This window comes from Sturnira hondurensis, unplaced genomic scaffold, assembly GCF_014824575.4.
Source record: "Sturnira hondurensis isolate 20B ecotype Veracruz unplaced genomic scaffold, ASM1482457v3 Scaffold0021666, whole genome shotgun sequence".
NCBI classification, from domain to species: Eukaryota; Metazoa; Chordata; class Mammalia; order Chiroptera; family Phyllostomidae; genus Sturnira; species Sturnira hondurensis.
This window is the reverse complement of record NW_028094297.1, coordinates 78,522-91,336: the sequence shown is the minus strand read 5'-3', so window position 1 is coordinate 91,336 and position 12,815 is coordinate 78,522. Positions and strand designations below refer to the sequence as shown.

Sequence of the window (12,815 nt, the reverse complement as noted above, 5' to 3'; positions counted from 1 at the left end):
CATCTGTTCTTTTTCTACTTCCATTAGATGTAAAGCTGGATATTTTATTGGGGATTTTTCTTGTTTCCTGAGGTAGGCCTGTATGGCCATGAACTGCCCTCTTAGAAGTGCTTTGCTTTGTTCCATCAATTTTCAAAAATTGTGTTTTCATTTAGATTTGTTATGAGGTACTTTTGATTTCTTGTTTGATGTGCTTTTGATCCATTAGTTGTTTAGTAGCATGTTGCTTAGTTTTCAGGTGTTCATTCCAGTTTCCTTCCTGTAGTTGATGTCTAGTTTGTGCCATTGTAATCAGAAAAATGCTTGGTAAAATTTCAATCAAGAGGAATTTTTAGGCTTGCTTTGTGGCCTAATACATGGTTATAAACAATGTTCTATGGGAATTTAAAAAATTTGCTGTGTATTTTGTGGAGATATGTTCCACAAACGTCTATTATGTCAATCTGATCTAATGTGACATTTTAAGGCATTCTTTGTTTATTAATTTTCTGTCCAGATGATCTACCCATTGCTGTAAGTGTGGTATACATCCCCTTCTATTTCAGTATTACTTTGGATATCTCACTTGATGTTATTAATAATTGCTTTATATATTCAGATACTCCTATGTTGGGTATATAGCTATTTAAAAATGCTACATTCTCTAGTACAATTGACCACTTTATAGTTATGTAATGTCCTTTGTCTTGATTTTAAATTTTTGTTTTCAAATATACTTAGTCTGTTATAAGCAATGCTACCTCAGCTTTGTTTTTATTTTTATTTGCATGGAATATCTTTTTTCATCTCTCCATTTTCTGGCTATATGTCTTTCAATTTGCACTGTCTCTTGTAAGCAGAATATTGATGAAGCAAATTCTTTTTAATCTATTCAGTTGCCTTATGTCTTTTTAAAAAAACTTTTATCCTCACCCATGGACACTTTTTTATTGCTTTTACGGAGACAGGAAGAGAAAGAAAGAGGGAGACAGAGAAAGAGAATCATCAATGTGAGAGGGAAACATCAGCCACTTGCCTCCTCATACTCGCCTCAATTGAGGATCAAAGCTTCAACCTGGGTATGTGCCATGACTGGGAATCAAACCCATGAACTTTTGGTCTATGGAACAATGCTCCAACCAACTGAGCAACAGCAGCCAGTGTATTCTGTGCCTCTTTATTGGACTATGAAATACATTTAACTTTAAAGTAGTTATTTATAGCTATGTACCTATTGCCATTTCGGTAATCATTTTTGTTGTTATACTAATCCCCTGTTCTTTTCTTCTTCTCTTAATCTCTTCCTTTCTGGTTTGATGCTTTTCTGTATTGCTTTGCATGTATTTCTTCCTTTGTTCTTTGTATACCTTTTTTAGGGTTTTGTTTTGTAGTCATCATCATGTTTATGTATACCCGTCTATATCTATACTAATCCATTTTCAGCTAATTTGCTTTTAAGTTCAAATATATTCTATAAGAATTATTGTTTACTTTCTCTTCCATATTTTGTTGTTGACATCATCTTTTAGATATTTCTCAGTTGTTCATCCTCTAACTAATTATTGTATGTTGAGTTGGGTTGCATACATTTATTCTTGTGGCCTTCGTACTAGCTTTTTAAATGTCGGATTTGCCATATTTATTAAATATAACTGTGATTTTTTCTTTTCTTATATTTTCATATTTCTGGCTATGGTCTTTTCTACTTTTAGAAGAGCATTTAAGTAGAAATAACAGACTTACTCACACAAGGTCATTGCTAGCACCTATAATCATAGAATAGATATTAAATCCATTTGTTTGAAAACAAGATCATCTACATTAGCTTTTCTGACTTCTCTCTTAATTCTCTGATTGTTTATATGAGTATGGTATATTTACTATGAGGTGTAGGAGTTATATTTTTACTTCCTGATTGATTTCTCCTTAGATAAACAGGAGAAATGACAGAAGGAATCATCAGTTTGGAAAGAAGTGTGTGTTCCAGCAGCATGTCTCTGAAATGGATTCCAATTCTGCTGCTTCTACAGCTGAGTTGCCAGTTCAGCCCTGGGGGTTGTGGAAAGGTGCTGGTGTGGCCCACAGAATATAGCCACTGGATCAATATGAAGACCATCCTGGATAAACTAGTCCAGAGAGGCCATGAAGTGACTGTTCTGACATCTTCAGTATCAATTCTTGTTGATCCGAAAAAAACATCTGTTATTAAATTTGAGATTTATCCTACATCTTTTAAAAAAGATGATTTTGAGAAGCTTTTCATGGAGCTGATCTCTAAATGGACATACATGTGCAAAGATACATTTTGGACTTATTTTTCACAAATGAAAGAAATCCTTTTGGAATAGACTCATTTTATTCTAAAGCTCTGTAAAGATGCAGTTTTGAACAAGAAACTTATGACAAAACTACAGCAAGAAAAGTTTGATATCATTCTTGCAGATGCTGTGAGACCCTGTGGTGAACTGCTGGCTGAGCTACTTAAAATACCTCTTGTGTACAGTCTTCGCTTCTTTCCTGGCTATGCAGTTGAAAAGCAGAGTGGAGGACTTCCATTCCCTCCTTCCTATGTACCTATCATGTTGTCAGAATTAAGTGATCAAATGACATTCATCGAGAGGGTAAAAAATATGCTGTATGTGCTTTATTTTGACTTCTGGTTTCAAATCTTTCATGAAGACTGGGATCAATTTTATAGCAAAGTACTAGGTAAGTTGCTTTTATTTGGTAATATAAAATTCTAAGTTTCTTAGTGCCCTGGAAGGTGAGTTTGCATAAATATTAAGTGTTATATAGTAAAATGATAAAATAAAATTATAAATTGACCTCTCATTCTTACAAATATTATGGAAATGCTTAAATTATAGGGTCATTGAAGAATTGCCTCTTCTTACACACTTTAGTTTGATTTATAAACTGAACTATTTTGCAATATTACGTAAGGGATTCTTTCATGATATAGTGGCTCTATATCAGACACATGAATGTGCAATTTTGGGTTTCTAATGATTTCACTTCCCTTTACTAAGAACTTACAATTCATCCATTTAAATATCTAAAAATTTGTTGAGGGGTGGACATGTAAGTCAGTAAACTATCGGGTTGGGAGAAATGTTCATTTGTTTTTAAAGTACAAATAAAACACACATTTTTCTGTTTGACCAATAACTTTATTTTTTCTCTCTTTTTTATTGTTGTTCAAGTACCATTGTTTACATTTTCCCAACACAACTCCTCCTGATGCCAGCCATTCTCACCCCCCACTGATCCTACCATGTTTTGGTTTTCTCCATGTGTCCTGTATCCATGTTTTTTGAGGACCCTTCCTCTCACATACTTGTTATCTCCTTCCACCTCTGACTGGTTACTGACAGTTTGTTCTTTATTTCAATGTCTCTGGTGATATTTCACTTCCTTGTTGTTTTGTTGATTAGGTTCCACTTACAGATGAGATTATATGGTATTTGTCTTTCACCATCTAGCTTATTTCATATAGCATAATGTTCTCAAGTTCCATTCATGCTGTCCCGAGGGTAGGAGCTTTTCTTTATTTCTGCTTCATAGTGTTCCATCATGTCAATGCACAACAGTTTTTGATCCACTCATTTACTGATGGGCACTTAGGCTCCTTCCAGCACTTGGCTATTGTAAATCACGCTGCTATGAACATTGGGGTGCATAGGTTCTTTTGAATTCATGTTTCAGGATTCTTAGGGTATAATCCCAGCAGTGGAATTGCTGGGTCAAAAGGCAGTTCCATTTTCAGTTTTCTGATGGAATTCTGTACTGTTTTCCACAGTGGATGCACCAGTCTGCATTCCCACCAACAGCGCACTAGGTTTCCCTTTTCTCTATGACCTCTCTAACATTTGTTGTTTCTTTTTATATTCCTGTTGGCCATTTTCACCAGTGTGAAGTAGTATTTCACTATGGTTTTAATTTGCATCTCTCTGATGGCTAGTGATGCCGAGCATCTTTTTATGTCTCTGGGTCCTCTGTATGTCCTCCTTGAAGAAGTCTCTCTGCAGGTCCTTTGCTCATTTTTGATTGAGTTTTTTTGTCTTCATGGAGTGGAGTGTGAGTTCTTTGTATACTTTGGGGGTTCAAACCCTTGTCTAAGGTATCATTTGCAAAAATTTTTTTTTCCATACAATTGGTGGCCTTTTTATTTTTCTGATATTTTCTTTAGCCCTGCAGAAGCTTTTTATTTTGATGAAGTCCCACTTATTAACTCTTTCATTGATGTCTCTTGTCTGAAGGGACATATTCGTGAAAATATTGCTGCATGGAATATCTGAGATTTTCCTGCCTACATTCTTCTCTAGGACTTTTATGGTATTATGACGTATGTTTAAATCTTCTATCCATCTTGAGGGTTTATTTTGTATATGGTGTAACATGGTGATCGAGTTTCATTTTTTTGCATGTAGCACTCTAGATCTTCCAACACGATTTGTTGAAGAGGCTATTTTTACTGCATTTTATGTTTTTGCCCCCCTTGTCAGTATTAATTGACCATAGAGACTTTAGTTTATTTCTGGGCTCTCTACTCTGTTCCATTGATCTATGTGTTGGTTCTTAGGCCAGTACTAGACTGTTTTGATTTCTGAGGCCATGTAATGTTGTTTGATGTCAGGTATTCTGATCCCCCCCACCCAGTTTGTTCTTCTTTCTCAAAATTTCTGAAGCTACTCAGGGTCATTTGTGGTTCCATATAAATTTCTGAAACGTTTACTTTATATGTTTGAAATATGTCATTGGCATTTTAATAGGAATTGCATTGAATCTACAAATTGCTTTCCATAGTACGGACATTTTGATCTTGATAATTCTTCCAATCTATGAACATGGTATATACTTCCATTTGCTTGTGTCTTTCCTAATTTCTTTCCTCAGTGTTGTGTAATTTTCTGAATACAGGTCTTTTACCACCTTGATTAGATTTACTCCAAGGTATTTTATTTTTCTTGTTGCTTTAGGAAATGGGAATTTTTCTAATTTCTGATTCTGATATTTCATTGTTGGTGTACAAAAATGCCTTTGATTTCTGAATATTGATTTTGTATCCTGCTATTTTGCCAAGTTCACTTAGTAGGTCGAGAAGTTTTTTGTGGAGTCTACATGTAGACTATGTAGACCCTAAATTCACCTCCAAATAATGACAGTTTTGCTTCCTATTTAAAATTTGATGAGTTCTTTTTTCTTTCCTGATCTCTGTGGCTGGGACATCCAAAACAATGTTAAAAAGAAGTGGTAAAAGCAGACATCTTTGTCTTGTTCTTGATCTTAGTGAGAAAACTTTTAGTTTTTGCCCATTGAATAGAATGTTGGCTGTAAGTCTCTCATATATGGCCTTCATTATGAGGAATGCTCCTTCTATTCTCACTTTGCTGATTGTTTTTAATGTAAATGGGAGCTGTACCTTATCAAATGATTTTTATGCATCTGTTGATATGATCATATGATTTTTGCTTTTTATTTCTTTTTGTGGTATATTACTTTTATTGATTTGTGGCTATTGTACCATCTTTGCATCCCTGGGATGAATACCACTTGATCATGATGTATGATCTTTTTGATGTATTACTGGATGTGATTTGTCAATATTTTGTTGAGAATTTTAGCATCTATATTCATCAGTGATATTGGTCTGTAGTTTCCTTTCTTTGCCGTGTGTGTATCTGATTTTGGAATTAGAATGATGCTGGCTTCATAAAAAAGGTTTGGGAGACTTCCCTCTTCTTGGATTTTTTGGAATGGTCTGTGAAGTGTAGGGGTAAGGTCTTCCTTAAATATTTCATAAAATTCTTCTGTGAAACTCTCCTGTCCAGGATTTTTGTGTGCCGGGAGTTTTTTGATTTCTGCTTCTGCTTTGCCATCTATTATCAGTTTGTTCAAAGCATTCTTCTTCTTCTTCATTCAGTTTTGGAAGACTATATTTTTCTAGAAATTTTTTGATTTTACCCAGGGTTTCAAATTTCTTGGCATATAGCTCTTCATATTAATTTCTTGTATCTCTGAATTTTGTTGTAATCTCTCCTCTTCTACTACTGATTTTGTTTATTTGGTTTTCTGTCTTTTTTATTCTTGATGAGTCTGCTTAAAGGCTTCTTGATTTTAGTTATTTTTTCAAAGAACAAGCTCCAGGATTTATTCATCCTTAGAGTTTCTCTTTTAGTGTCTATATCATTCCTTATACTATTTCTGGGCTTTGTTTGTTTTTTCTCCAGTTCCTGTAGATGTAGAATGAGGTTGTTTATTGGAAATGTTTCTATCTCTTTTAGGTGTACTTGTACCACTATGAACTTCCCTCTGAAGACTGCCTTGTTCCTTTTGGTTTGAAAGTTTATATATGTATATATAACTTACTGACTATATATATATATATATATATATCTTACTGACTATATATATATCTTACTGACTATATATATGTATAACTTACTGACTATATATATATCTTACTGACTATATATATAACTTAACTGAGTATATATATACAGTCAGTTAAGTCCATTTGATTAAGGTTTTGTTCAATACCAAAATATCCTTGTTGATATTTTGTTTGGAAGGTCTATTATTTGTTGACAGTGAGGTGTTAAAATACTCTAGTATATGTGTGTTGCTATCTATGTCTTTCTTGAAGTCCTCAAAGATTTTTCTTATACCATTGGGTGCTCCTATGTTAGGTGCATATATTTTTTTTTAAGATTTTATTTATTTATTTTTTTATCTTTAGAGGGGAAGGAGAGAGGGAGAGAAACATCAATGTATGGTTGCCTTTCTTGCGTCCCCTGCTGGGAGTTGGCCTGCAGGGAACCGGTCTGCAACCCAGGCATGTGCCCTGACTGGGAATCGAACTGCGATCCTCTGGTTCGCAGGCCCGAGGTGCATATATTTTTACAATGTTTGTGTTTTTCATGGATTCTTCCCTTGAGTATTATGAAGTGTCCTTCTCTGTCTCTTTTTTGGCCCTTGTTTTGAAGTCTGTTTTGTTTGATGTAAGTATTGTTACCCCAAGTTTTTTCTTGTCCATTTCCTTGGAATATTTCTTTCCAACCCTTCACTTTTAGTCTGTGTATGGCTTTTGTTCTGAACTGCGTCTGTTTTATGCACCATATGTGTAGGTCGTGGCTTCTTGTCCATTCAGCTACCCTATGGCTTTTGATTGGAGCATTTAATCTATTTCCATTTAAAGGTATTATTGATAGGGACTTATTCATTGTTATTTTACTCCCTTTGTACCTGTGCTCTTCTCTCTCACTCTTTTTGTTCCTTTTCTTAAAGCAGTGCCATTAGCATTTCTTGCAGAGGTTGTTTGGAGTGGGTGTATTTTTAATGCTTCTTTGCCTGGGAAGCTCCTTTGGCCTTTCATTTTACCTGAGAGCCTTGCTGGGTAGTAGCCTTCATTGCAGGCCTTGCTTTCCATTACTTGGAATATTTCTTGTCATTCCTTCTGGCTTGAAGCATTTCCATTGAGAAATCAGCTGCCAGCCTGATCGGGGCTCTCTTGAATATTCTCTGTTGCTGTTTCTCTCTTGCTGACTTTAAGATTCTCTCTTTGTGGCCCTGGCTGGTATAACTCAGTGGATTGAGCATGGGCCTGTGAACCAAAGGATCATGGTTCAATTCTCAGTCAGGGCACATGCCTGGGTTGTAAGCCAGTTCCCAGCAGGGGACACATGAGAAGCAACCATCATTGACATTTCTCTCCCTCTCTCTTTCCCTTCCCTTCTAAAGATAAATCAAATAAATAAATAAATAAATAAATAAATAAATAAATAAGACTTTTTTCTTTGTTTAGGAACTTTGCCATTTTAATTTTGATGTTTCTTGGACTGGACCTCTTTGGGTTCCTTTTGATTGGGACCCTCTTTACTTCCGGGATTTGTGTGACTTTTCTTTCATCAAAGTAAGTTTCCCATCATTACTTCTTTAACAGGTTTTCTATTCCTTGCTCCTCTTCTTCTCCTTCTGTTATCCTTTTTATATTGATATTATTGCACTTCCTGTTGTCCTGCATTTTTTAAGCCTCTTTTGGAGTCTTTTCCTTTTCTTGCTCTTTCTGGAAGTTTTTTTTTTTTTGGACCTTGTCCTCCAGCAGTCTGATTTAATCCTCTGCTTCATCTAAACTGCTTTTCATTCCTTCTACTTTGTCCTTCAACTCAGAAATTTTATTTTTTTATTTCCCTTTTGGCTCTTGTTGACTGTTTCTATATCCTTTTTCATGATGGTGTAATTTGCAGTAAGTTAAATGTACCTTCCCTGTAGTTTTTGGTAATTCTCAGTGAGCTCATTGAGCTTTCATATAACCATTGATTTGAATTCAATATCTGATCATTAAATTTACTTTATTTCATTTAGTATTTTTTCTGAGGATTCTTTCTTTCCCTTCATTTGGGGTTTCTTTTTCTTCCTATTATTTGCGTGATACTTTTTGTTTGCCTTGGCATCTTAAATTGACCTGTTTTGACTGTCTGAGTTGTTGGTGTGAACTTCTACAGTGTGAGACCAGGGAGATTCAGTGGTGCAGTCTTCTTGATATCCTGACCTTGATGATCCTGGGATGTGCATTATTCCATTATGTTGACTCTTTAAATGTAATTGGATATTGATTATTGTTGAGTCATTCTTTGGTTAATCCTTCCCTCTAGTGGTTGACAAAGAGTCAGTGTGCCAACCAAGTCTTGTATGCTGTTCCACAACAGCATAACAAATGCTGTGGTACTGCCACAACAAAAACACCCCCCCCAAAATATCAACCCCAACATCCCACTATCAACAGCAAATGAACCAGTATTGATAAGGGAGTATGCAGATTAAGACTATTATAAGCAAGGAGAGAAATAAACTATAGTATCAACTCTAATGACTTAATATGTGCAAACTTGATGGACAAGAAATGAATGTTAAAAAGTCATGCCAGAAGACAATATCACTAATCATGGAGAAGACCACAGTGGATTTCCGCTCAGTACCTCTAGTATTTGTTACTGTTTTTCCTTTCTGAATCCACCTCTGGTGATGTCAATTGTTGACCCCATCTGACCTTAGGCAGCCTGTTTGAGACATCCATGGATCTACTGTTCCTGTCTACATCCTTCAATTGTTAATCCAGTCATTCCACACTCAGCAGTCAGGCTTAGGTCCCATAAGGGAAGGCAGAATCCCTCCTGGTGTTGGGGCTAATGTTCTTCCCCAGCTGCTGCTGCTAGGAGAAGAGTGGTCTATCTGAGCGTGATGGCTGCTATGGTATGGGGGATGACTCAGCACTTGGATCCCAGCAGATACTCCTGGTTCTCTCTCCAAAGCTGCTATCCCAAGAATCTCCTAGGTCATCTCTAGCCCACTCGGCCTGTCACCTTTGCCAGAGCCCTGGATAAATGTCTACAAATGAAAATTTGTGTGTTTGCACTTTAAATGGCCCTTTTGCATCTTAATCCATCCATCTCTGCCATATAGCAACCCTGCTGCTTTTTGCTGCCCGTGGTATAATTTTTGGTCTCTAGTGCTTTAGGCTGGGAATCCCAGAGTAAGGTTTAGATCCTACACTTTCCAGGGGATCCAACCAGTTGCTTCATTATTCTTCCAGCATTGCCACCTGTGGCGCCCAGCCAGCCCTCTCAAGTCTACACTATACTCCTTACCAGTCAGTTAGTGCTGAAGATGATTCTTCTGTCAGTCCAAGGTTATAAGGCTTCTCTCTCTCACTACTGTTCAGTTGTTTGTTCTGGGTGATTTCTCCACAATTTAGTTGTAATTCCAGATTAGTTCTGGGAGGAGGTCAGTATGGCTTCCACTCATTCCTCCACTATCATGCCTCTTCCTCACCCATAACTTTATTGAACAATGTACTCACCACTTTGTTCCACTACCTTCTGCCAGTTTCAGGCAACTTCATAATTCCATCTTCTAAAACTTTTTATCTTTTTAAGCAAAGAGCTATTCCACATACATTTTACAGTTTTCAAAGGAACAGAATTTTTTCCATTACTAGAATTTTGTGAAGACCTAAATAAATAGAAATCTGAAGGTGCAATGTCTGGTGAATAGGGTGAATGAATCAGCACTTCCCGGCCAAGCTGTAAAGTTTCTGCCTGGTCATCAAAGAAATATGTGGTCTTGAATTATTCTGATGGAAGATTATGTATTCTCTTTTGACTAATTCTGGATGCTTTTCTTTAAGTGCTGTTTCAGTTGGTCTAACTTGGAGCAGTACTTGTTGAAATTAATCATTTGGTTTTCTAGAAGGAGCTAACAATAGAGAATTCCCTTCTACCCTCACCATATACAGCACCTTCTTTGGACAAAGACTGGCAGTTGGTGTGGTGCGTGGTTTTTTTGTTTGCCTCATAATCTCTGCTATTACACATTATTGTAAAGTATCCACTTTTTACTATCCATCACAATTTGTTTTAAAAATGGAGTGCTTTCATTACATTTAAGTAGAGAATCACATGCAGAAATATGGTCAAGAAGGCTTTTTTTGCTTAAGTTCTATAGAATCCCCAAAACAAAGCAGTTAATACAACCAAGCTGGTGCTAATCATTTTAAATGCCCAATTTGGATATTTTGAGTATGTCATTTATCTCCCATGTGATATAATGTTAATTGTTCTCAATTAATGTTTTGATGTGGTTGCTATCAAGTTGAAGTGGTCTACCTACCATGGAGCATTGTTCAGTGAGAAATCTCCAGCATGAAATTTCGCAAACCACTTTTGACACATTTGATCAATCACAGCACCTACTCCACACACTGCACACACTTTTTGTGTTTCAGTTGAATTTTTACCTATCTTAAAATGACAATGCATGGTATGCCAAAAATGTTGCTTATTTTATTCCATCTTCATTATTAAAAAAGTTACACAAAAATTCAGCAAGTTTGATTATATTTAAATGCACACTGATATGACAGCTGTCACAATCTTATCTAACATAATTGTTTCCAATGAAGTTAAAGACAACTAATCACTACTAGAGCCAGCTGAAGAAAAAAACAAACAAACAAACAAACATTTGGGCCAACCCACATATTTTGTGAAAATTCTCCCTTTAAAGCCAAAATTAAGAGTGAAGACATCTATCTCACTTTATGAAAATATTCCAAATATTTTAGCAGTTATTTGTAATTTTTTTATTAATGTACAAGAATTATTAAGCTCCTATAATAAACCAAATGCTGTTATAGTACCAGTGACTTGCTTGCTAAATTGTAGAAACCACAAAAAAATAGTCTAGAGGAATGTGTTTTAATGGCTATGGTAAAATTAATTCATTGAGGTGTTGAAACACTGTTTTTATTTGCATCTATTACTGTTGCAACTTTACAAAGAAAACAAAAACATGTTTAAGTCTATATTTGCTTATGTTAAATGTTTAATATGATTGTGAAAGTACTGATGTGATTTAGAGAAGAAAAATTATTAAACTTTATCATATGTATAGTTCACATATACAAACAACATAATATGAAGCACACATATTATATAATTATATAATTATTATATAATCATATTTGCTTATAAAACCACCAATATTTTAAAGGTCTTTGGCTACAATATTCCAAGCTTTTTCAGAAAAATAAATGGTACATTCACATTACAACATTCTCCTTTGATTTACTTTCTCTTTGTTTTTTTTCTTTCAGGAAGACCCACAACTGTGTCTGAGTTGATGGGGAAAGCTGAAATGTGGCTCATTCGAACCTATTGGGATTTTGAATTTCCTCACTCACTCTTGCCACATTTTGAATTTGTTGGAGGACTCCATTGCAAGCCTGCCAAACCTCTGCCTAAGGTAAACCAATCCACGCTGGCTTTACTTTGCTTACTTTGCATATTCAGTGGTAATGATTCTGTGTAACACATTTAGAATGTCTGATCACACTGGGAAAGACATGGGAATAGAAGGAAAGTAACATGACAATTAGAAACTCATATATTTCTATACTATTACAAGGGTCTGAATGTCATTATCACAGTAGGATAAAGAGTTATACTTGGCAGGCTTTGGACATCAATTCAGTTCAATTAAGGCCTTCTTAATTCAATGCATAACAAAGTATCAGCCATAATTCAAGGAATACTTTTAACATCACTAGAATACTGCAAGGATAGGTGATGGGTATGTAGAGGAACAGACACAATGTTTCCTCTCACACACAAGATATTCTATTTGAAAAGATATAAGCAAATAATATAAAGTGTGTGAAAAGTATCATAATAAAGAAAGAACATAATGCTACTATAATGCTAGAGAATATCCCATGGGAATGGATCATACTGCATCAGGAGTGACGACAGCAATCAAGCATAAGTGAGCATAAAAGATCCCCTTTTCTTTCCCTTTAACAACAAAAAAACCTGCTTTCTATTCATGAACAAAATGTCTCTATGGAAGTTGGCATCTAGCATTACATGCCAAGAGACCAGGGAAGAATCTCGCCCACCTGCACATCAGGTAATAGGCAGAGAGGCACCAGTACTGGCTGTGATTCCTACAGGATGTTGTGAATTGTTCCCGCCCCTCCTGGCTGCAGTCCAGGAGCATGTACAAACCCTGACTTGGGCAGTCACCTATAGCTTAGGGAGCTGTTGTGGAAGTCAAAGTTTCCAGGGGAGAAGTTCCAACACACTATTAGAGCACAAAATATATGCATTTAAATGCTCTGATATGAGGTAGAGAGAGGCTTGACTTTTCCAGCATCACCCCTCTTCCAAGACAACACAGTTTAAAGCTAAGAGAGAGCCCATGATTTCCCCAACAGGGGATAGGACAAGTGAGTCCGTGGAGGGTGAGCTTTCCCTAGTGTGCAAAAGAGTCCTTTAGAA

At 35.9% G+C, this 12,815-nt stretch overlaps 1 long non-coding RNA gene and 1 pseudogene across 1 annotated transcript; one reads left to right on the top strand and one right to left on the bottom strand.

Annotated features, from left to right (window-relative positions):
- Positions 1-1,937: 1,937 nt before the first annotated feature.
- Positions 1,938-12,815, top strand: part of LOC118978268 (UDP-glucuronosyltransferase 2B31-like) — a 63,089-nt pseudogene continuing 52,211 nt past the window's right edge.
- On the bottom strand, positions 7,223-11,718 carry LOC118978269 (uncharacterized). Its single transcript, XR_005064679.1, has 3 exons — positions 11,643-11,718; positions 9,019-9,028; positions 7,223-7,234 (listed from the first exon to the last, which is right to left on the bottom strand). It is a non-coding gene; the product is annotated as an uncharacterized LOC118978269 (long non-coding RNA).